Source organism: Rhipicephalus microplus, chromosome X (assembly GCF_043290135.1).
Source record: "Rhipicephalus microplus isolate Deutch F79 chromosome X, USDA_Rmic, whole genome shotgun sequence".
Taxonomy (NCBI): Eukaryota; Metazoa; Arthropoda; class Arachnida; order Ixodida; family Ixodidae; genus Rhipicephalus; species Rhipicephalus microplus.
Window position 1 is genome coordinate 299314271 of NC_134710.1, and position 21683 is coordinate 299335953.

Here is a 21683-nt window from a genome sequence, read left to right on the forward strand (position 1 = left end):
CACACATGCACGGGTGTACACACAATCACGCTTACACGCGAACACATGCGCAGGCTCACGCACACACACCCATACTCGGGCGAACATTATGTTCCTGTATATAATCCACAGCAAACATGTAGCTTATAACCAACGCTAAGGAAAGCTTTCGTAACATGGATTGCAGTTAATTGCCATTATAGATGAAACGCGATTTGCTTCTGCTGACATTCTGCTGTATTCGGAGAGCACCTTCACACATTCTAAGTCAATTAGGCCGTCATTTAACGCAAGGTCCACGTATTCGTGCAGTAGCTGCGCCGCTCAGCCGCCAATCCGAAGGTCGCGGGTTCGATGCCGGCCTTGGCAGTCGAATTAAGGCGGAGGCGAAAATGTGGAAGCCTTTGCACTGTGCGATATGAGCGCTCATTAAAGAACACCAAATGGTGAAAATCTGCAGCTTTCCACTACGACGACCCTCATAATCATATCGATGTTTTTGAGACGTAAAATCCCAAATATTATAATTATGTGTTCTTCTTATGCTGCATATTCCATCCGATGAATCGGCACCTACACCCTTCTCAGGCACAAAAGCACCCTTAGAGCCTATTTTAGGGTGCTATCGAGGCAAGCACCCAAACAAAAGGGTGCTTTTTTTCAATCGACCATTTATGGGTGTTAAAGGGTGTTGCAAAGGGTGCTTTCTCGTAAAAGCACCCTTTTTACACCCTTTTGGGTGCAAAAAATTTTACTGTGTAGGTCTTAAAATGAATCTGCTGAAAACGAAAGTAATGTACAACTACCTCGGAAGAGAACAGTGCTTCGAGAAAGGTAATAGTACACTTAACGTAGTAAAAGACTATGTCTACTTAAGACAGGCAATAACCGCGGAGCCGAACCACGAGACTGAAATAACTAGAAGAATAATAATGGGGTGAAGCACGTTTGGCAAGCACTCTCAAATCATCACAAGTAGAATGCCACTATCCCTCAAGAGGGAAGTAGTTAACAGCTGTATCTTGCCGGTACTTAGCTACAGAGCAAAAACCTGGAGACTTACAAAGAGGGTTCAGCTTAAATTGAGGACGACGCAGCGAGTAATGGAAAGAAAAATGGTAGGTGTAAACTTAAAAAACTAGAAGAGAGCAGAGTGCATTAGGGAACAAACGGGGGTTAAGGATATCATAGTTGAAATCAAGAAGAGGAAATGGACATCCCCATTGAAAATCCTGGGTTGGTGGATGCTGCAATCGTTGGTGGATATGGTGGAAAAAATGGTGGATATGGTGTAAATATTAGTGGATACGGTGGAAACTCTAGTGGGCATAATCGCTGATGACGGCGAGAGGGGGAAAGTTATGGCAGATGGTGGTGGTGGTGGTGGCAAGCCAATGGTGGTGACGGTGGACCATGCCGGCTGATGAACGCTAGAGTGAAAAAAAAAATGGTGGCAGATGGTGGTGGAGGTGGCGAACTTATAGTGGTGACAGTGGAAAATGCCGGCTGATGGTGGCGAGGCAAAACGTGTTTGGTGGAGCAAGGTGGATGAAGGTGGGGTGATGGAAGCTTGGTGGATGATGGCGGCATGATGAAAGAGCTCATGACACTATGTGAAATCACTTATTTGTAACGTTTCATTCTTGTATGCGCAGAGATATATGTTCATGGTGAAAAGAAATCAACGCTGCTCATTACGCTTTCTAGCACGGTTATTTTTTATTCCTGTGGTGTCCACAACGCTTCAATTTTTGTGGAGCGTAGAATATGCGGCCGTGAATATATTTACATTTCGCACACACACATACATCAGTTTGACATCCACGATTTTTTTCTTTGTTGTGATGTTTAGAAGACTAAAGGTGTCAATGTGAACAGTGACAATAAATGTTTTACATCAACGCGCAGTTCTCGAGAAATCAATGAGCTCCAGTTCGCGATTGTCCTTTTCAATGTTAGAGCAGAACACAGCGGTCACTTGATGTTGCCATGCTAAAAACGCAACTCTGGTAATTCCTGCAGACTCTATTGCTTGAGCCGTGCTTTTAGGTTAACAAAGTGCGTGCGAATATGCATAAACTTCCACTTTCGACATGCGTCGAGACGAGCCCCAGCGAATGTGACTTGCACCCTTCTGTTCTACCACCATGATTTCCACCTAAGGTTAGTCCTACTGACCGAGCCCGTACAAGTGTTATCGGCGCTTCTGTGTACACAATTGTACACACAATACACAATTTTTTGTACACACAATACACAATTCTGACGGGTAAAAGTGACAATACAGCACAGATGTGGCATCATTTAACCTAAATGAAGCCTTCTTTATTGTGCATGGTGTCCGCACAAGAAGCGACAAACATCGATGCGACGCGCTTGCAGCACCTTCACCAAATGTTCGCCTTCCCTCACCGACAGCCGCCGGTCGCACTCGCCGGCACTTCCCTGGCTCTTATGCGAGAACAGACTTGTAAATTCGTATGCTTACTGAACCAATATGATAACATAATGTTTCTGGCGCACCGCATTCGTTTCGGCCAAGCCGTTATGTAGTTGTTCCTAACGACAGAGCAACAGCGGTGCGCTGGCACAACTGCGCTGTACGTTGCACGAAAAACATCACAATCAATTGTCAGAGCGTATTTGTCGCATGAGCATAGAAGCGTCATAAAGCCTGAACAGATATCGCCCTTTGCAAGGAGCAAGAAACAGATATTAAACTTAGCAGTAACCACCGATAAACTCTACCTGCTCCTCGATCCACTGAGTTGTTTTTTTCTTGCGGTTGTAAATTGTAACAAAACATAGCGCTGTTGCCATTATCGCAGTGGCTATCGTTACAGGCAACAGTGTTCGTGTTTATCCAATGTGCAACAAATTTTAGTAGCAGGTGCAGATCCCGTTCATCTCGAGTAAGAGACAAACAGAACTGAAGTTAAACAGTGAGCTTGTGAGTCGACTACTCCTCTAACACCAAGTTTGCACCAGTGGTAAGTGTGCTCAGTTAGAAGTTTGAGAGTGGCAGGTTCGATTCCACGCTGGCGCCCTTTTTTTAACGATGGTTTCTACGTCGTTTGTATACAATTATTTTTATTATTTCTTTAGTGGCAGCTCGTCAAAGCAATTCGGACGCTGCTTCGCGCTCCAGCATTGCCAGCTGGAGCGCGCCATCCACTATTCGCTCTAACATACACCACCGTACACCATGCGCCACCAACATTCCCAGCACCATAATCCACCAAAATGGTGGATGGTGGAATCCACCATTCCTATGGTGGACGTTTTTTCAACAGGGATGGGCCGGGCATGTAGCACCTAGACAGGATAACCGCTGGTCATTAAAGGTAACTAAGTGGATTCCTAGAGAAGGCAAGCGGGTTAGGGGGAGACAGAAGGTTAGGTGGGCAGATGAGATTAAGAAGTTTGCGGGTATAAATTGGCAGCAGCAAGCAGATGACCATGTTGACTGCCGAACATAGGAAAGGCCTTCGTCCTGCAGTGGACGTAGTCAGGATGATAATGATGATGATAATGATGATGATGATGATGATGTAGCCTTTATTGGGGTAGCAAGCTGACGCCAAAGAGATGCGTTGCTGTCTCTAGCTGGAAGCAGTCTGTCCTGCAAGAGTTGGAGCTTGTTCGATACGAACGCTCCCGCTTATGTCACTCGGCGCGTTTAGTGCAACACCGGTCGCTGATTCTTGCGTCTCGTAGCACTTCCTCCTCCACTCACCCCGCCGCGGTGGTCTAGTGGCTAAGGTACTCGGCTGCTGACCCGCAGGTCACGGGTTCGATTCCCAGCTGCGGCGGCTGCATTTCCGATGGAGGCGGAAATGTTGTAGGCCCGTGTGCTCAGATTTGGGTGCACGTTAAAGAACCCCAGGTGGTCGAAATTTCCGGAGCCCTCTACTACGGCGTCTCTCATAATCATATGGTGGTTTTGGGACGTTAAACCCCACAAATAAATCAATCAATCACTTCCTCCTCCACGATTCAAGAATCAGAATGCCTTTAATCTTTCTGGTTGCATCCTAATTCATTGAGGGTGTCGCCTCGTAGGGCTTTTGTCGCTGACTTGTATTTTCCGAGACTGTGGCTGCTGCGGGCACACGTTTTGCAAAGGCTAGACGGCAGTTATCTGTGTCCTCTTTCACCGCAAATTGGGACGCCTTCATTGTGGTACGGGCTTGTAGCAAACGATCCTTGTGTCACCTATATACATGTGCAAGGTCCGTTTGGTGTCTCCACCTTGGCCTCGTACGAGATTGGTTTCATCCGTTGCAATATAGTTGCATCGAGCCACATTTGTCCACTCCTGAAATTGCGAATCAAAACTTGGACGTTCACTTGAAACGCAGTGTGAACCGTGTTTCACCGCATAATTTGTCGTGACTGGCTTGTGCTGACCATGTGCGATAAGGTGGGCTTCAGTTCGTCAAACGAGTGCACATCTGACGGCCCAGGAAAAGATAAGATGGTGTCTTTAGCGTTGTCGCATGTGGCGTGTTGGGATACGCTATCAAGATTTTAGACGTTAGGGAGTTTTAGAATAGCGCACCGCGAGCCCTTGCGGTGCAATCGCTGCCACTGCGCATGCGTCGTAACGCGAGTCGGCGTTTGTGTTCGTGGACCGCACGCAAAAAAATCCGAAATTGCATGCGGTAATGGCGGCCCGCATGTGGCCCGCAAGCGCTGGTTTAGAGGCTACGGGCGGTAATGGCGGCCCGCATGTGGCACGCAAGCGCTGGTTTCGGGGCTACGGTGTCACTGCGATCGTGCGTTGCGGATCGCAGCAGGGCAAACGCTATTCTAAAACTCATATGGTGCCCGCTACGCCCGCAACGCCAGCAACGCTTGCAAACAGTATTCTAAAACTCGCTATTAGGGAGATTTAGAATAGCGCACCGCGATCCCTTATGCTGCGGTCGCTGCCACTGCGCATGCGTCGTAATGCGAGCCGGCGTTCGCGTTCACGGAGCGCACGCAGAAAATCCGAAATTGCATGCGGCGATCGCGGCCCGCATGTGGGCCGCAAACGCTGGTTTCGAGGCTACGATGTCGCTGCGGTCGTGCGTTGCGGTGCAGCAGGGCAATTGCTATTCTAAAACTCATATGGCGCCTGCAACGCCCGCAACGCCCGCAACACTTGAAAACGGTATTCTTAAACTCCCGATTGTTTCTTCAAGACTTTCTGTTGCAGGGCCTTCGCGTATCAGGCGTTTTTTTACGGTGTGGACGAGCCTTTCTGCCAGTTCATTGCTACTCGGGTGATAAGCAGATGCGAGAACATGTTGATTGATGGATATGTTGGGTTTAACATCCCCAAACCACCATATGATTATCAGAGACGCGATGTGAGAACTTGACGAATGGCGTGTTCTTTCTTGAACACTTTGAATTCACATGATGGAACTGTGCACCGTTATCCCTTACAATTGTTTCCGGTGCGCCATATCGAGTGAGCAAATCACGTAATCTCGCTACGGTTGCTTGCGCTAACGCGGATGACATGACGTAAACCTCTGCCCATTTAGAGTGCGCGTCGACAGCAAGCGTACGATTACGGAATGGGCCCGCAATATCAATATGCCCGCGTGACCATGTCGCGTCAACCACGACCATGGGTGCAATGGTGCCTGTTGTGGCATGTTGCGTTGTTGCCGGCATGCCATACAGTGGCATACTGGATTTTCAAGATCTCATTCCACGGATCGTCACCATACGTAGCTGCGGGCGAGTTATTTGCTTCGTACGATGCCTGGACGTCTCTTAGGTATCTCCTCTAAGACTACAAACTGCACTTTTGGCTGCACCACCACCCGCATTCCGAACATCAGGCACCCTTCGTGGACCGTCAACTCACAGCCTGTGTCAAAGTATGGTTTCAACTCTTTGTCTTCAAAATACGAAGACCATGCATCCTGTTCTGGTGAAATATAAAACGAGGCTGGGAAGAGGATCACGAGCTGTGTGGTGAGCTATTTCTTTGCTCACTGGTGCTGTCCTCTCCGTCACTTGTCTCCGTGTGGTAGTCGCGAAAAAGAGTTGACGTCTCCATTTTCACGTGATGGTCGGTAAACCAGGTAGTACTTGTAAGGTGAAAGAGTTATGGCCATGGTTGTAGTCTAGCAGGCGCTGTAGCCGGTACCCCACTCTTCGGCCAAAGAATCGTTTCCAGTGGCTTATGGTCTGTGACTAATGTAAATTGTCGACAATAAATACAAAAATTAAATTTCTTCGTGCCAAATAATAAGGATATTGTCTCCTTGTCAATCTGGCTATAACTTCATTCGGCCTTTGTTAGCGTCCTGGAAGCGTGAACAAGTAGCCAAACAGTGGCGTCTTCCATAACGTGTGATAACGCGGCGCCGAGACCACCCGCGGACGCGTCACATGACAGCTGTAGTGGTAAGTGTCGGATCACAGTGCGCAAAGACTTCGGAAGACGACAGTATTGCTTTGTGGGCTTCAAACGCTTGCTTAAATTTAAGTTTCGAATACCAAGAGACGTTTATTTTGTAACAATCTGTACAAATGTTTTGCAAGCGTTGCCAACTGCGGGGTAACCTTGCTGTAGTAGTTGATGAGTCCAAGCAGTGAAAGTAGCTGTCCTACATTAGTTGCCACTGGGGCTTTCAAAAAAGCTTGAACTTTTTTGTTTGTTCGCTTGATTCCAGGCTTACTGATAACACGTCCAAGGTACTGAAGGCGCTCCTTGAAGAAATCGCACTTTTAGCTGTTTACTCGGATGCCTTTTCACTCCAGTGTTTGAAACACTGCTTCAAGATTTCGTAAGTGCTCCTCAGCGGTTGCTCCGGTCACAAGAATATCATCTATAGGTAATATAGCACTCCTGGCAGACCTTTCAACATGTTATCCATGATGCGCTAGAACAATGCCGTTGCTGAGGCGGTTCCGAACGGCTGCCTGTTTACTGCAAATAGCCCTTTGTGTGTGTTCAAGGTAAGAAGCTTTCTAGAGTCTTCCGACATAGCCACTTGCAGATAAGACTTGTTTTATTCAGCTTCAAGAAGAAGCCTCCGGCAAGCCTATAGCTAATATCTTGTCTAAGTTCAGTAGAGGATACCATTCTGTGTTTAGGACAGGGTTGAACGTTGTGTTGTAATCTCTACGCACACGTATTATCCTGTCCTTTTAACAACCGGTACAATTGGTGTGATAAATTCGCTAGAGGAAACTTAGGTAATGATGGCCATTTCCTGCAGATTTCGCAGCTCTTCTTCCACTGCTGAACATAAGGCATATGGTACACTTCGCGCTTTAAGGAACTTTGGACGTTATTTCTTAAGAAATGAAGTAGCTTGCTCACCTTCTATCTTGCTAAAGCTCTCGTCGAAAATGTCGCTTTACTTGTGAAGGAGTCCATTCAGTCGCTTGGTGTGGTCCTCTTGCTTTGACTGCAATGACTCGCACCAGGGTGTGAGTCATTGCAGAGCTTGTGATAACCGCAGATTTCGTCCCAGTCCAAGCGAAGAGTTTCGAGCCACTTGCGTCCCATTAGAGCTGGTCCTCCAGTGCCCTTTACGTAGAGCAGAAGGTCAATAATTTAGTCCTTGTACCGCGCAGACGCCTCGAACACGTAGCTGGGCTGAACAATCTCTCCTGTGTACGTTTTCAGACGCAGACGTGTTGGTTCCAGCTTCACACTTGGTCTAATCTTCTCCAACTTGATATCACAGACACTATGGAACCTGTGTCTAGCTCTATATTCATGGGTACACCCTGAATTTTCACTTCAACGGTGATGGGACTCGGGTTTTTTTTTTTTTTTTTTTTGCGACAGCGTCTCAACATTGCCTATGTCGTCGCTCTGCAGAGTGCTTATCGACTTCCCGGAACTCGCTGACTTCTGCCTGGGGCCATGAGAATCGCGCTCATTGTGACCCTCCTTGCCACAATTGGTGCATTTATCAGCAATATGCGGACACTGCAGGCACGGGCAAAGATGCTTGCCAGAGCCGCAACGGTAACACTCGCAAGATTGCTTACTTTTCTGTTCATCTTCAGTGCTCACTTTGTGAAGATGGTCGACAGATTCTTTCTTGTGCGCCTCCTCAACTATTTTTTTCTTAGCTTCTTCTAAAGCAAGTGCGCGTTCAACGGATTTCTGGAATGTCAGTGTTTTATCTTCTTCATGCGAGTATCGCTGGATGCCCGTTCGGAATAAACCACACACAAACCTGTAAATTAGGCACATTTTTAGACGAGTCGCTCTGAGAGAGGTTTGTGTGAGGTTTATTCCAAACTGACTCCAGTGTCTCGTAGCATCTTGTACCTAACTTAACGACAATAAATGGTGTATTTAAACGTAAGAAGTGATTCATCATCATCATCATCATCATCATCATCATCATCAGCCTAACTACGCCCACTGCAGTACAATGGCCTCTCGAATGTTCCGCCAGACAGCTCAGTCCTGTGCTTGCTTCTGCCACTTGATACCCGTAATCTTTCTAATTTCATCATGCCCGCCTAAATCTCTGTCTCCCCCTCACCTGCTTGCCTTCTCTTTGAATCCATTCTGTGTTTTTCAATGACCAGCGGTTATCTTGCCTTCCCGGTCCCCTTAGTAACCTGCGAATCGCGATGACATCTCATTGCTGAGTAACTCAGGGGATGAATTGCTGATTACCGAGTTAGACAATGAGACTAGAAAGATAGGTTTTAAAATTAATCTGCAGAAAACGAAAGTAATGTACAAACACCTCGGAAGAGAACAGCGCTTCCAGATAGATAGCAGTGCACTTGAAGTTGTAAAAGAGTACGCGTACTTAGGTGATATTAACCGCGGAGCCGAACCACGATATTTAAGTAACTACAACAACAAGAACAAGGTGGAGCACATTAGGCAAGCATTCCCAAGTCGATATTGGTAGATTGGCGCTATCCCTCAAGAAGAAGGTATATAACAGCTGCATCTTACTGGTACTTACCTGCGGATCAGAAGCCTGGATGATTACAAAGAAGGGTTAACTTAAGTTGAGGACGACGCAGCGAGACATGGAAAAGAAAATAATAGTTGTAACTCTAAGAGGCAAGAACAGAGCAGAGAGAGACAGGGAACAAACATGTGTAAGTACATCATAGTTAAAATGAAGACGAAGAAATGGTCATGGGCAGTGCATTCGCAAGAAGCGCCTAAAAGTCACTTGGTCCCTTAAAGTTTTTCTGATCATTCTCAGACACAATGTTAAGTATAGAACTAATAGATATAATAACTTGCTTCAATCAAGTTTTTTTATTCTTGCAAACATTCACTATTACTACTGAGTCAGCGTGGGATGACGATTGACGACATTTAGGTCAGCGCGGATTGACAAAATAGTGGTTCCGAAACCTCGTACATAGCTTGTACCAAGAAAATGCTTAGTTTGAAAGAAACTCATTTTTAAGGGTGCGAATACCGTTAGCACCCTTCAAACCGCTAGCCTCGGAAACGGCTTGTGATGTATCATTCGTCAAAGTTCGATCGACCTTCACTATCATGGACAGCCAGTGCTGTAATTATTGCTGCTTGTTTATTTGCTACAGCAGTTGTTGGTCACGTAGCCTACGACATTCGCGTAATCTACGCCATCACAAGGACGTGGAATTTTGTGGATATGGCAGTTAAAGCGAGTTTCATGATCGAGCAAAGCCCGCACAGCAGTTCACGGCGGAGAAGCAACAATCCCGACGCGACCGCGTTATTGCACGGAGCTCTACCCGCGTAAAAACACAACTGTTGAACCATGTCGTCGTTCTTGAGGCTGAGGTGAGCAGGATCCATTAGCCATGAATAAAATGGAAGTGCAGTGGATGCAGTTCATGGCGATTTGCAGTGAATTGCAGTCATGAGTCAAATGAATTAGTATATAATTGTACCGGGCATGCCTAGTAATCATCGGGCTAGTACAGTTGTGTCCCATACGAAGCGTAAATCGTATCCTACATCCACCCTAATTTCAAATTTCAGGATTTTTGAAGATCTGCTGTGTATAATATAAAGGTGTTCGACGTCCTCAAGCATCGATCTTTAACTCTGACATAAACTTTCTTTTGCAATTAGTATCAGTTTGCAGAAGAAAATTGGAAATATGTACGTCTTTTATGGCTGTCTCTTCAAAAGCCTAACCATTGCATGTGCTCTAAACTCTTCCAATAATAATAATAGTAATAATAATAATAATAATAATAATATTATTATTATTATTATTATTATTATTATTATTATTATTATTATTATTATTATTATTATTATTATTATTATTATTATTTAAGTACTAAAACCACGGCACAAGAATGAGAGATGCCGTAATGGAGAGGCCTCTGGGAATTTCAGCCATCTAGAGTTCGTGCCCTGACATGGCCCAGTACACGGGAATCTGTTGTTTCGCCTCCTTCGAAAGGCGGCCGCCGCCGCCGGGATCGCATTTGCGACCTTCTGGTCAGCCGTTGAGAACCCTAGCCACTGATCCACCAATGCGGCCAAACTCTTCCCAACTCCTAACGTGTATAAAAAAGCATCGCCACTCATCCAAAAAGAACGTCTGATTAAAGAATCCACATTATCCGCTGCTGAATTCACTATATCAGCACGCCTCAACCATAATTTTTTCAACGCTTTTCAGCGAAACTTTCGCTCTGCAATACATGATATGAATAAATAGTTAAGCGGGTTTTCCAGCTGACTGCATCTTAAACCAGCGTTACCGATGTTCCACTTCTTATCATTCTTGATACTAAGAAGCACGTCTTGGAAACTTTAATGATGCGAGGGTAAAAAATGGAGTTAAAGGTGCACCAGTGCACGCACTCACCTCTTATGTATACGATTGGATACTGGTTTACAGCAGACTTGTATATAAACGCATGGATACAGGTTTGATATCACATCACAGTTCTTCTCTTTTACTGTTCATAGTATACTGCGCTTTCTTCTGGTCATATTTCTAATGTATACAGTACAACCCTTGTTCACTTCTAGTAAAGATGTAGCATTAAAACTGCCACAAAAATTACTTTTAAAAAATCACAGCACATCCACGGAGTGAATTATGATGAGTGGGATGAAACGTCCATGCTTTCGCCCATGCGTCCGTCTGTCCGTACAGGCTTCCGTCCACCCGTCCGTGTGTCCATACGTCGCCTGAAGGCCGACTATACGAAACGATCAATTCAGTGAAGAAGACCCAATCAGAACTGCTTGCAGTGGTTGTAAATACTGATGCACTAAAAGAAAAAGAACGTATTACGGGAATCAAAGCTCCATTCTTTTCCATAAGAACCGGTAGTATTTCCGTGCCGCTCGTGTAAGCACTAGAGAATTGATGATGCTTCAAGCAGTGTATATTGGCTACAGATCAAATTGATAGCTTCAGCTCAAGTGGCACTTACATTACATGCTACTTGACAGTCGATATATAGAATGAGACAATGACGATAGGTGCGCTTGTTCCCAAGAGTGCCATGTCTCTCACGGCTCAATGAAAAAGGCCGCGCTCCCACAGAGACGAGAGAGATTCACCTATTCACATTGCAGAGCGGTGGTGACCCGTTGCGTCACGTATATCTCTTCCTCCTTGACTCCCGCGGAACTGCGGAGTGGGTGAAGTTTCCAGAGTGGACTCCCCGCCGCGATGCTCCGATCGCGAGACCGGTGCTTGTACACGTCGGCGTTTCTCGAGCCCCCCGCTACACTCCTGCAGCATTCGCGCGAGCCCTGCTTCTCCGGCCACCCCGCAGCGTTCAATTCATACACTTATACGCGCTCTGTGGCCCATATAGTGCACCCGTGTATAGCACGCATCGACCGCACAAAGCACGCACACACACCAAGATCTGCCTCTAGCGGGCCCCGAAGCGCGGAAACGTCCTCGCAGTCGCACGTATACAAGGTGCGCGGCTTGGCAAACGATTTTTTTTTCTCGCGCTCCCGCTATTTCTGACAGTGCGCAGACGAATGAAGTCGTCATTTTATATTAGAGGAAAGGAAGAGAGGCCACCTCGCCTTTTGACTCCGAGTGACGAGGCGTGTTTCCCACGCGACCCGCGCGGCCGCAGAAGTTAGGAGGCCTCCCGCGTCGCTCGCGCAGCGGCGTCCGCGCGCTCTCAGTGAAAACGCGCCCTGCCTCTCCTCTTGTTCCCCACCGAAGCGTCTCTCCCGGCTCGTGCGGTTTCGCGCTCGAACGTTCCGCTGAGCACGCATTCCCTGGCCTGCAGAGGCGTGCGACTTCTCGGCTAAAACTGGGAGACCTGCTTGCAGGAAGGGGGAAAAACTGGATGGGCTTTCAAAGTGTTCCTAAAGAGATTCTAAAAGCTAGCGCAGTAGGCGACGAAGCGCAGTTACACCCCTCTCCATCCTGTCCTCGCGTGCACTGGCATTGTGTTCTTTGGCGGGAATGCTTGAGAGCGTGAGCGAGTGTACACTGTCGAAAAGGTGGAGGGGGAGGGTTCGGGGCAGGCGAACCTATCATTGTTGTGTACCAGGGCAGTGAAGTCTTTCGAAAAGTGAGTTAATGTTATGGGCCGTTCGCATCCCGGTCGTACGTTAAGCACAATGAAAGTGAGGGCCAACTATATTGTTTGCCTATGCACCGCCAGCTACGTAAAAAGGTGCCGGGTGAGATTGAAATTTTATTGAGCGTGTCACCGCGGTCAGCGCCCTATAGCGATGGAGCGGGGCGAACAGATGAACCGCGTACAACGGTATATACCTGCCAGAAGGAACCGCGGGATGAGACAACTGGTCTCGGCTATGACGCTAGCGAGTGCCTCGGAGCAAAGTGAATAGTAAAAGACGAGAAGCGAGGGAACCAGCAGTTTCGACGTATTTAGGACACGGCAGGGTGCCAGGGAACCGAGTTTGTGCAAGTCGGTGTGTCCGTTGTTGTTATGTCATCTTCTTTCAAATTTTTCGCTTATGTTATGAAAGCGTTGCTTCCTTCACATGTAGTCATGAAAGGCGAATGCGTGCAGGTCAGTGACACCATGGTACTCTTTCTTTCGGCCTTTCAATTACTTGTTGGTGGTGACTGGGATGAACATTTTGTAGTGAACTGTGTGATAGAAATTTCCCATCCACCATGTTGCCTCGCATACTCCGATTACGGTTTTACGTACCTATGAAAACGAACGCGAAGTGGACTTGCTGGCAGGTGTAGAAAAAAGCCGCAGTTGGGCAAATGGACTTCGAATAGGTTGTACTAGCAATATGCCCGTTAGCTGAAGACTTTAACGATTGGCACTCTATCTCGAGTCCCAGATCCGCGGTGTAGCCAAAATGTAGTAGCATTCCTATGTCCACATGACAAGAGTCGTGCTAATGTAAATGGTAGGCATTACAGTATGGGAAACAAAAGAGGGCACGCAGGGAATATTTGAACAAAATTTCACGAACATTGGTTACCTCACTCAGTGGCCATGTTCACATGTAAGCTTCTTGAACAAATTTATTGAGCCGGTGAACTCCCAGAAATACGAGCAGCGTCACTTGCGGTCCACTGTCTTACCGAATGCCCGGCTATACGGTTCTCTATGTCCAATTTTCCGCTTTATGGAGCAATTATAAAATCACGTGTAGGGCTAAAGTTTGGTGCACGTTATTATATGTGCTACAATTACCGAGGCTTGAGATCTTCAAATGTTAATGAAACTTTGTTTAGTCTTTAGGTTAATTTCTCCATAACTAAATTTATAGGCAACTAGAAGGCAGTCAATGCTTGAGCAGTTACCGATCACTGCTATAGAGCTTCTCGCCAATCACCAAATGTTCGGTAACTACTTCGGCAGGACCTTCCAATACGCCATGGATACTGCCAACACCCTTATGACATTTTACGACATGGTATAGGGATGTCCTAACAACCCGTGTGTTCCGTACTTTCATGCAGAGAGAGCACAGCAAAATTGGCACTACCAGTGGGAGACATCGCTGACGTCACTGAACCCTTAAGACCAGCTTCGCGTTGTAAACAGGGCCCGGGAATTGACTGCAAGCCATGACCACCTGGAATAGGGCTGTCACACACCTCTGAGCGAAGATAGCTGCACCTGCTTCAAAAATGAAGTTTAGTTCTCCCTCACTACACCTAGTACGTGATTTCACATGCCAATGGGCCAAAGTACAACGAAAAAACACAAAAAATATAGTAAGAGTACTTGCATATGCTGAAATAATCACTGAGGAGTTTTGGTACAATATAACTTCTAGCACGCTTAGTGTAGCTGTGCGCTGACGGAAATTATTTCTTTTCAGTTTCTTCCTAACTTAGAATTATGCCTGTTACCATGTATTCATTCGTTCATTGCCTCTCAGAAATGTATGAACAAGGCCGAACCAGGCGAACAGGTTTTTTCACACAGTTTTTTTTTTTGTCCTTTCGATGAACGCATTGTGCTTCACATACGCACTTGGGCTGAAATATTCGTTTTCTTTCCCTGAAATAAGAATAACCGGAAGAGCTATCGCTATATTTTAGCGATAGCTATACACAATTTCACTTGGTCATTAGTATAAGAATAAATTGTAAAAAAAAATTAAGACTGCATCGCACTGGCGGTGACAAACCTGAAGAAAGGGCTCAGTAAGACAAGCTTACCTGTTTTTGTTGACTTTTCTCTTTCTCCTATTTCCATTTCGTCCTATCTTCTCTCAGTTGATGAAGAAAACGATGAAGTGAGCACCCGCCAGTTCATAAAAGCGATAAACTTTGTTCGCGACTAACGGGACTTTTCCGAGCTTAGACAACTCCGCCGTTAATTAAGGTGAATTCTTGGGTACACTCTGCAGGGTGGTGAAAAGTTTGGGTTCGAACAGAGCCTGCGAATGTCTGGCACAAAAAGGTGCGATGCGCGCTCGCAATTTGGTCCTGTCGAAATTCAAAACAAATGCTACAGTGTCTTCAGATAGGTGTTGAAGGTCTTCCACGGCTTTGTGATGGCTCTCTCATAGCAATTGGCCTTATATATATTATGGCCGGTGTATCCTTTTCGGGCATTTATTTATTTATTCACGGAATACCTACATCACCTCAAAGCATGGTGTGAGATTTTTTAGGCATTGACTCTGTGCTCGCCTGAACTGTCGAAGTATGTTCGCCTACTCAGCACTCTGTTGCGAGCCGTTAGATGGCGCGACAGCCAACGGACGCAGCGAAGTGATGATAATGTTTTGAAATTCTTCTGCCTCCCCAACGTTTTCATTCGCTGTGGTGTTATTTCAAAATTTGTTATTTCAGTTCAAAGTGACAAGTGTACCACGTTCAAGGATATGTTGACAAGAAAATTCCTCGTGCATGGCGGGAATGTTGTGAAAACATATCGAGCCCCGCGGTGGTGGTCTAGTGGCTGAGGTACTCGTCTGCTCACCCGCACGTCGCGGGGTCGAATCCCGGCTGCGGTGGCTGCATTTGCGATGGAGGCGAAAATGCTTTAGGCCCGTGTGCTCAGATTTGGGGGCACGTTAAAGAACGCCAGGTGGTCGAAATTTCCGGAGCCCTCCACTACGGCGTCTCTCACAATCATATGGTGGTTTTGGGACATTAAAACCCACATATCAAACAACAAAACAGATCAATTGGGAAACACCCTAAGCCCACTCGAGTTCAGTTAGTGCACACTGGTAGTTTCGTCTGTCCAAGGGATTCATCCATGAAAATAAAAAAAAACATTAACCAGCATGCTGTCCCTCCATCCAAATATTTCTCGATGACAGCGATTGCATTTTGACGGGAGCGAAATGAAAGAAACTTCGACCCCCTAGGCTTCTTTACCATGTACTCAAATCTGAGTACATGGGCCTACAGCATTTTCGCCTCCACCGCAAGTGCAGCCGCCGCAGCCAGGGTTAGATCCCGTGACCTGCGGATCAAGAGCCGAGTACCTTAGCCCCTGTACCACCGCGGCGAGGCACATTTTTGATGAAGGTGAAAATGCTGCGGGCCCCTGTGCTCAGATTTCGGTGCACAGTACGTTAAAGAACACCAGGTGATCGATATTTCCGGAGCCCTCCACTACGGCGTCTCGCATAATCATATAATGGTTTTGGGACTTTAAACCCCACATATCAATCAAGATAAACTGTTCATATTCATTTGCTTAACTTTTGCAGTTTTCATAGATAAGTGAGCGCTTTTTTTAACGTTGTTAAGGTTTTCGGTTCGATGTACTTGGCAGTCGTTCTTAAGTATTCTTGGTTTAAATGAAGCTCAGACTTCTGAAAATTATTTAAGAAAGATTTTGCGCAGGCTTTTTGCTCCACACGCCCCTTTTGACCAAGTTACAAAACAAAAAAACCTTCGAGTTGTCTACAGGCATCCAAATTAGGTGTAAAAGCAACGATACATATATCTAAGAAATAAATTGGGTGAATGTACTGGCGAGAGCCTGACGCATATTTATAATACCGCAAAAAAGGGGTCCAGGCAGCGGTAAGAAACACAACATACTACTTAAGAAATCCATGACGCCCCGCACCATCCCTACTTGCCTTTTCTTAACAAAGTAATCAGAGGTGTTATAATAAGCCGGTGATGTCATGCGCAAATTGCAAAATGCTTGTCCCCATGATGAAAAAAAAAAACGCCCGTTCTAAGAATATATTGCCACGCACGTTTATTGCTTCTTTTTGACGTGTTGGGGGGCGAGCAGCCCAACGTAAAACGCGTCTCTCCCTTCGCTGGTGAAGTCGGTTACACGGAGCTTAAAGGTGCGCCCACTTCGTTTCACCGTCGTTTTTTGGACAAGCAGATCACGTCTCGGTGAACACGCTCGTCAAAAACACGAAATCTATGCAGTTGACAGCACTAACTCGGAAAACTAGGCTATCGCAGGGGTGAGCATCAGTGACGCTCAACTAACTGGGTCTCATGTCAAAGCTTACCCTAACAAGTCAGAAGCGTGCACAGCGTCGTTAACAGAAAGAACCGAATGTGTTAGAGGTCGGGCTTTTAGAACAAATCAAGAGAAAATACCTTTGAAGCGCGGAAAGAACGCGTATCGATGTCATCCCGACGAACGGCACACATTCATTTCGCTTTTTGATTGTCCTCTTAGAATGAATAACACTCAGACCTTTGGTGCATTTTCAATAGCGATGACAGCTGGACTTCCAGCACTGTCTCATTAGGAGAGCTTGCAGGTGTACGCTACGCGAGCATTCAGGGAACGAAGCGCATTATATACCCAAAGCTGCACTTCACAGACACAGTAAAACATAGTCATCTTCACGCACCCAGAAAAAAAAAACACGACCCCCCCCCCCCCCCCCCCCAAGACAGGCTTCGTCAGGCTTAGCGATCCTGCTCTCTCGAATGGCGGGAGCATACATGCGCACGTCTACTCGGCAGTAGATGAGTGTCCAAACTGAAAAACTAAATGATGTCAGAGACCATGTTCGGAGTAGGGAGCAGGCCTGAATTATTTTTCTAGGATCTGTTTGCCATAGAAGAATTACGTGGGGAGAGGTGGGTGGGGAAATTGTATAAAAAATTAGCCTTTAGCCTTTATACAACCATCAACGTTGTGCACATAAGAACTAACGACCTGGCCATAGCTAAGCAGGTTGCCATAGCATTGGTAATTATTGATGCCAACAATGAGGTCATATACAGTGACTCAAGATCGGCAATTAGAACTTAAAGGTGAGGCGTAATTTTTGAATAAGCCCGGTGCCTACTACTTGTGTCGGACCCAACAGGATGAAACACTGTTCGCTATGATGAAGGGCTTGTCCGTGTCTTAGCTGTACATGTCTACGTGCCGCACTCAAAATTCAAGCCTTGATGGGTCTCCAACTCACGCTATCAACCATTGTGATAGTTCGCTAATCTCGTTCGCCGCACATGTCGGGCAGCATATAGCAGGTGTCCATACGAACTCCAACAAGACGGCCCACGCTGCCACGCGTGTGCTCACCTAACACGCCGGCACCGGGCTCGTGGAGGACGAGGCTTTGGACCGAGTGGATGCGCCCGCTACCTAAAATGAAATTCAAAACACTATTGCCATGCGCGGAGAGCGTACCTTCCTCCTTACTCGAAACTCAATAGGCCTCAGGCGCTTATATTTAAATTGCCGCAGACGAAGACATTCCTACCCGAATCTTTGTGAAATAAACCCTGAGAACTATCCGGTTGACGTGTGCCCCACATGCGGGTAGAAGTCGACATTATCAAACATACTCTGGGGGTACCTTAAAGGAAGCCCCGATTTCTCCATGGCCAGATTGGAGGCGAGCCATCCACAGCCCGTTCCTGTCCGACCTGTTTAGGGCAACAGGCTTGGCCTGGTGGACCCGGCGTGGTAGTTACCGACTGCGCGCTAGGGCACGTCCTGCAGCACTTTATTAGGTTATTTCAATCAATTATTCATCAAACCTAGAAATTTACTCTTGGTGTCAAAACGAATAATGCAAAACATCGTCACGTGATGATATGACATGACACTGTCATGACGTCAGTAGGACTTCAAATAACGGGATGCTGCATTATTACATCATCGCATGACATCGTCGCTTGGTCAATGATGAATCGATCATGGAGGCAGTGCAAAACAAGGTGAGGTGCAGAAAGTTTGCAGCGCCTCCGAGATCAACGCCTTTTATTTCGTAGGTAGTGTGAAACAACGTTAGATGCAGAAAGCTTTCGGATGGGGGGAGAAGGGGGGGGGTAGGTTTAACTCACCGCATGAGAAGAAAACGTGAATGGTGGCTCTCGCCTTCTAGTCGGGTTACACAAATACATCAGTGACCTCTGTGAGCAGAGCTCGCTAATTATTACAGTAGTGATCTGAGTCAGGACATTTACTAGCCACTATATTTGATCTGAGGGTTGCTGACCTTCGCAGTGATTCTTCTGTGATCCGCTCTATCGTTATCAGCTCTAGTAACGTAAAAAAGAGTCTACTATGCAGACAATGGATACCTGAGCGCGTTTTTTTTTAATTTTGAAAGCATATCTTAAGAAACAGGCCCTAACACTACTTTTGAAGCTCCGTATGAATGTTATTCCCTCATTAACAGACTGTGTGAAGTGCAATACACATTTCGTTGCCCCGCTGCGGTGGTCTAGTGGCTAAGGTACTCGGCTGCTGACCCGCAGGTCGCGGGTTCAAATCCCGGCTGCGGTGGTTGCATTTCCGATGGAGGCGGAAATGTTGTAGTCCCGTGTGCTCAGATTTGGGTGCACGTTAAAGAACCCCAGGTGGTCAAAATTTCCGGAGCCCTCCACTACGGCGTCTCTCATAATCATATGGTGGTTTTGGGACGTTAAACCCCACATATCAATCAAATCAACATTTCGTTGTCAATAAAGCTGCCCTTTCAGTTCATACTGTAGACCACGGCCTATCAATACCAATCTCTAGGACCGACGATGCTAGGAAGCTCAGCATGCTTGCTCGCCAATGCTCCATGTCACAATGAGATGAGCCACATTTTACGCATGCAAGATTATTCTCCCTTGACTCTACGTTAAGATTACGGCTTTGAACAAGACTCCGACGAGCTGACACTACTGTTCTGTGCAGACTATGGTTGGGCGTCACGTTTACCCTGGTGTACGTGTACCGCATAGGGATGGCCGACACCGCCACCTGCGTACACTGCGGAGGTGAAGAGATGATTTGAGGCATCTTGTAGGACTCTCCAGAATATAACCTACAAAGACCATATCCTTCTAATACACTCAACAAGTTAGAAGACCAACCTCTGCCAAAGGAAAGTGTACTACGCCACCATCAACACTCATCATCACATAGGACGGCCGTGCAAGTGCTGCGTGACTTCTTGCGCATTACTGGCCTGTCTGAAAGACTCCAAGCTGATCGATTTTGTGTGTGCGTGCGTGTGTGTGTTTTGTTCTTATTCATTTCTTATGATTCTCTCTCTCCTTCAATCCCTATTCCCAACCCAAGTGCCGGGTAGCGTACCGAATACTAGCATCTGGTTACCCTCCCTTTTTTCCTTTTTTCTCTTTTCTCTTTGTCCCTCTCTTGTAGCCACAAAATGCTATAACGATTTCAGCAAACTACTCGGCTGTCTTGGAGAAAGAAGTCTAGCTGTACACTTATACCCTTCTGCGAGATAATCTAGAATTCCAACGTTCACTTTTCTGAACTTGAAAACGTTTCCACATTTCTATGGAACAGACTTTGTAGTTATAGTGACGCAGCATATCCTCTCACCAGTTGGCAATTATGGGACCTTTGCTCTATGATTGGCTAACATCCTTTTAGCTCACTTTTCAGAGCGAAAAACTGCAACCTTGTGGTTGTTTGGTAACTATATATCTACTGATTTGTTTTTTGGAGCAGTTGAAACGAGTGAATGGCAAATGGAATGCAACGCAAAGAGAAAAGTGATTTTTTTTCTCTATTGCACTAGAAGAGGCATAAAGACAAGAACGGTGGAAGAAATCTTCCTTTTTGATACAGTTAAGATCCTGAATCCTTGAGACACTTATGCTGTTGCTTCAGCAAAATACACCTAATTAATAAACAATCTAGGAGTCCTCAATTTCTATCCATCAGCTTAGCTGTGTAATTAATATATTATCTAGACCAAATTTATGTGAAAACGAAAACGTTGAAATGTAATTGCACTGTCTGATGCCAGTACCTACATAGACCTTTCCGCGTATGATAAAGTGTGCCTCTAGCCCACAGTGTTCTACTGGCAGTGACATATTCAGAATTTTCCTACTTGGCTGCTTAAGCTACGAACGTTCACAATATACAGTAAATGCTGTATTTCTTGTCATTTGATAGATTATCTTTGACTACGCGAGAAAAATAACTTAGGCAAGAATTACATTGCCAAACAGTAATTGATTTCTCTACAAATTATCTTGGAGGTTAGGCCTCCATTGCACCAAACAATTGAAGAATCCCACGTGAATCGCGAAACTAATCGGAAACATTTTATTTATATGCTCCGTCGTTTCTCCGTTGTTTTTGTGTGTGATTTAATGCCAATTATTACAACAACGAAATGAATAAAACATGACCCACGCATGGCATCACATCTGATATTTTCGCTTGTTAACGACATGACGCATAATCAGGGAAGTGATGTTTTGAAGTTAGGATTCATGTAGAGCAAGCCAAATAAGCAGGAATGAAATTAAAAGTCAGTTAGCTGAGTCAGCAAGTTATTCTAATGCGGCGATCTATTTAAAGTTGTCGACGTACCTATATTGTGACGGCCCCGCCGCGGTGGTCTAGTGGCTAAGGTACTCGGCTGCTGACCCGCAGGTCGCGGGTTCAAATCCCGGCTGCGGCGGCTGCATTTCCGGTGGAGGCGGAAATGTCGAGGCCCGTGTGCTCAGATTTGGGTGCACGTTAAAGAACCCCAGGTGGTCAAAATTTCCGGAGCCCTCCACTACGGCGTCTCTCATAATCATATGGTGGTTTTGGGACGTTAAACCCCACAAATCAATCAACCTATATTGTGACGTAGTCGTGTCGGCGATGTACGTGGTACACAATCTAGTACTGATGAAATTCTTCCTGAGTGAACTTGATCCTGGGAAATGAAAGAATAAGCGATGCCCAGTTTGCGCTGCCGTTATGATCACACTTGTCAGCCGTCGATAATATAATCTGCTGTCAAGCAAGTCGGCATTTTTACATGAGACAACAAAGATTCCGGTATTATCATTTCAGTGGCCACGTTGGCCCCTGAATAACCTCAATTTTTCGTG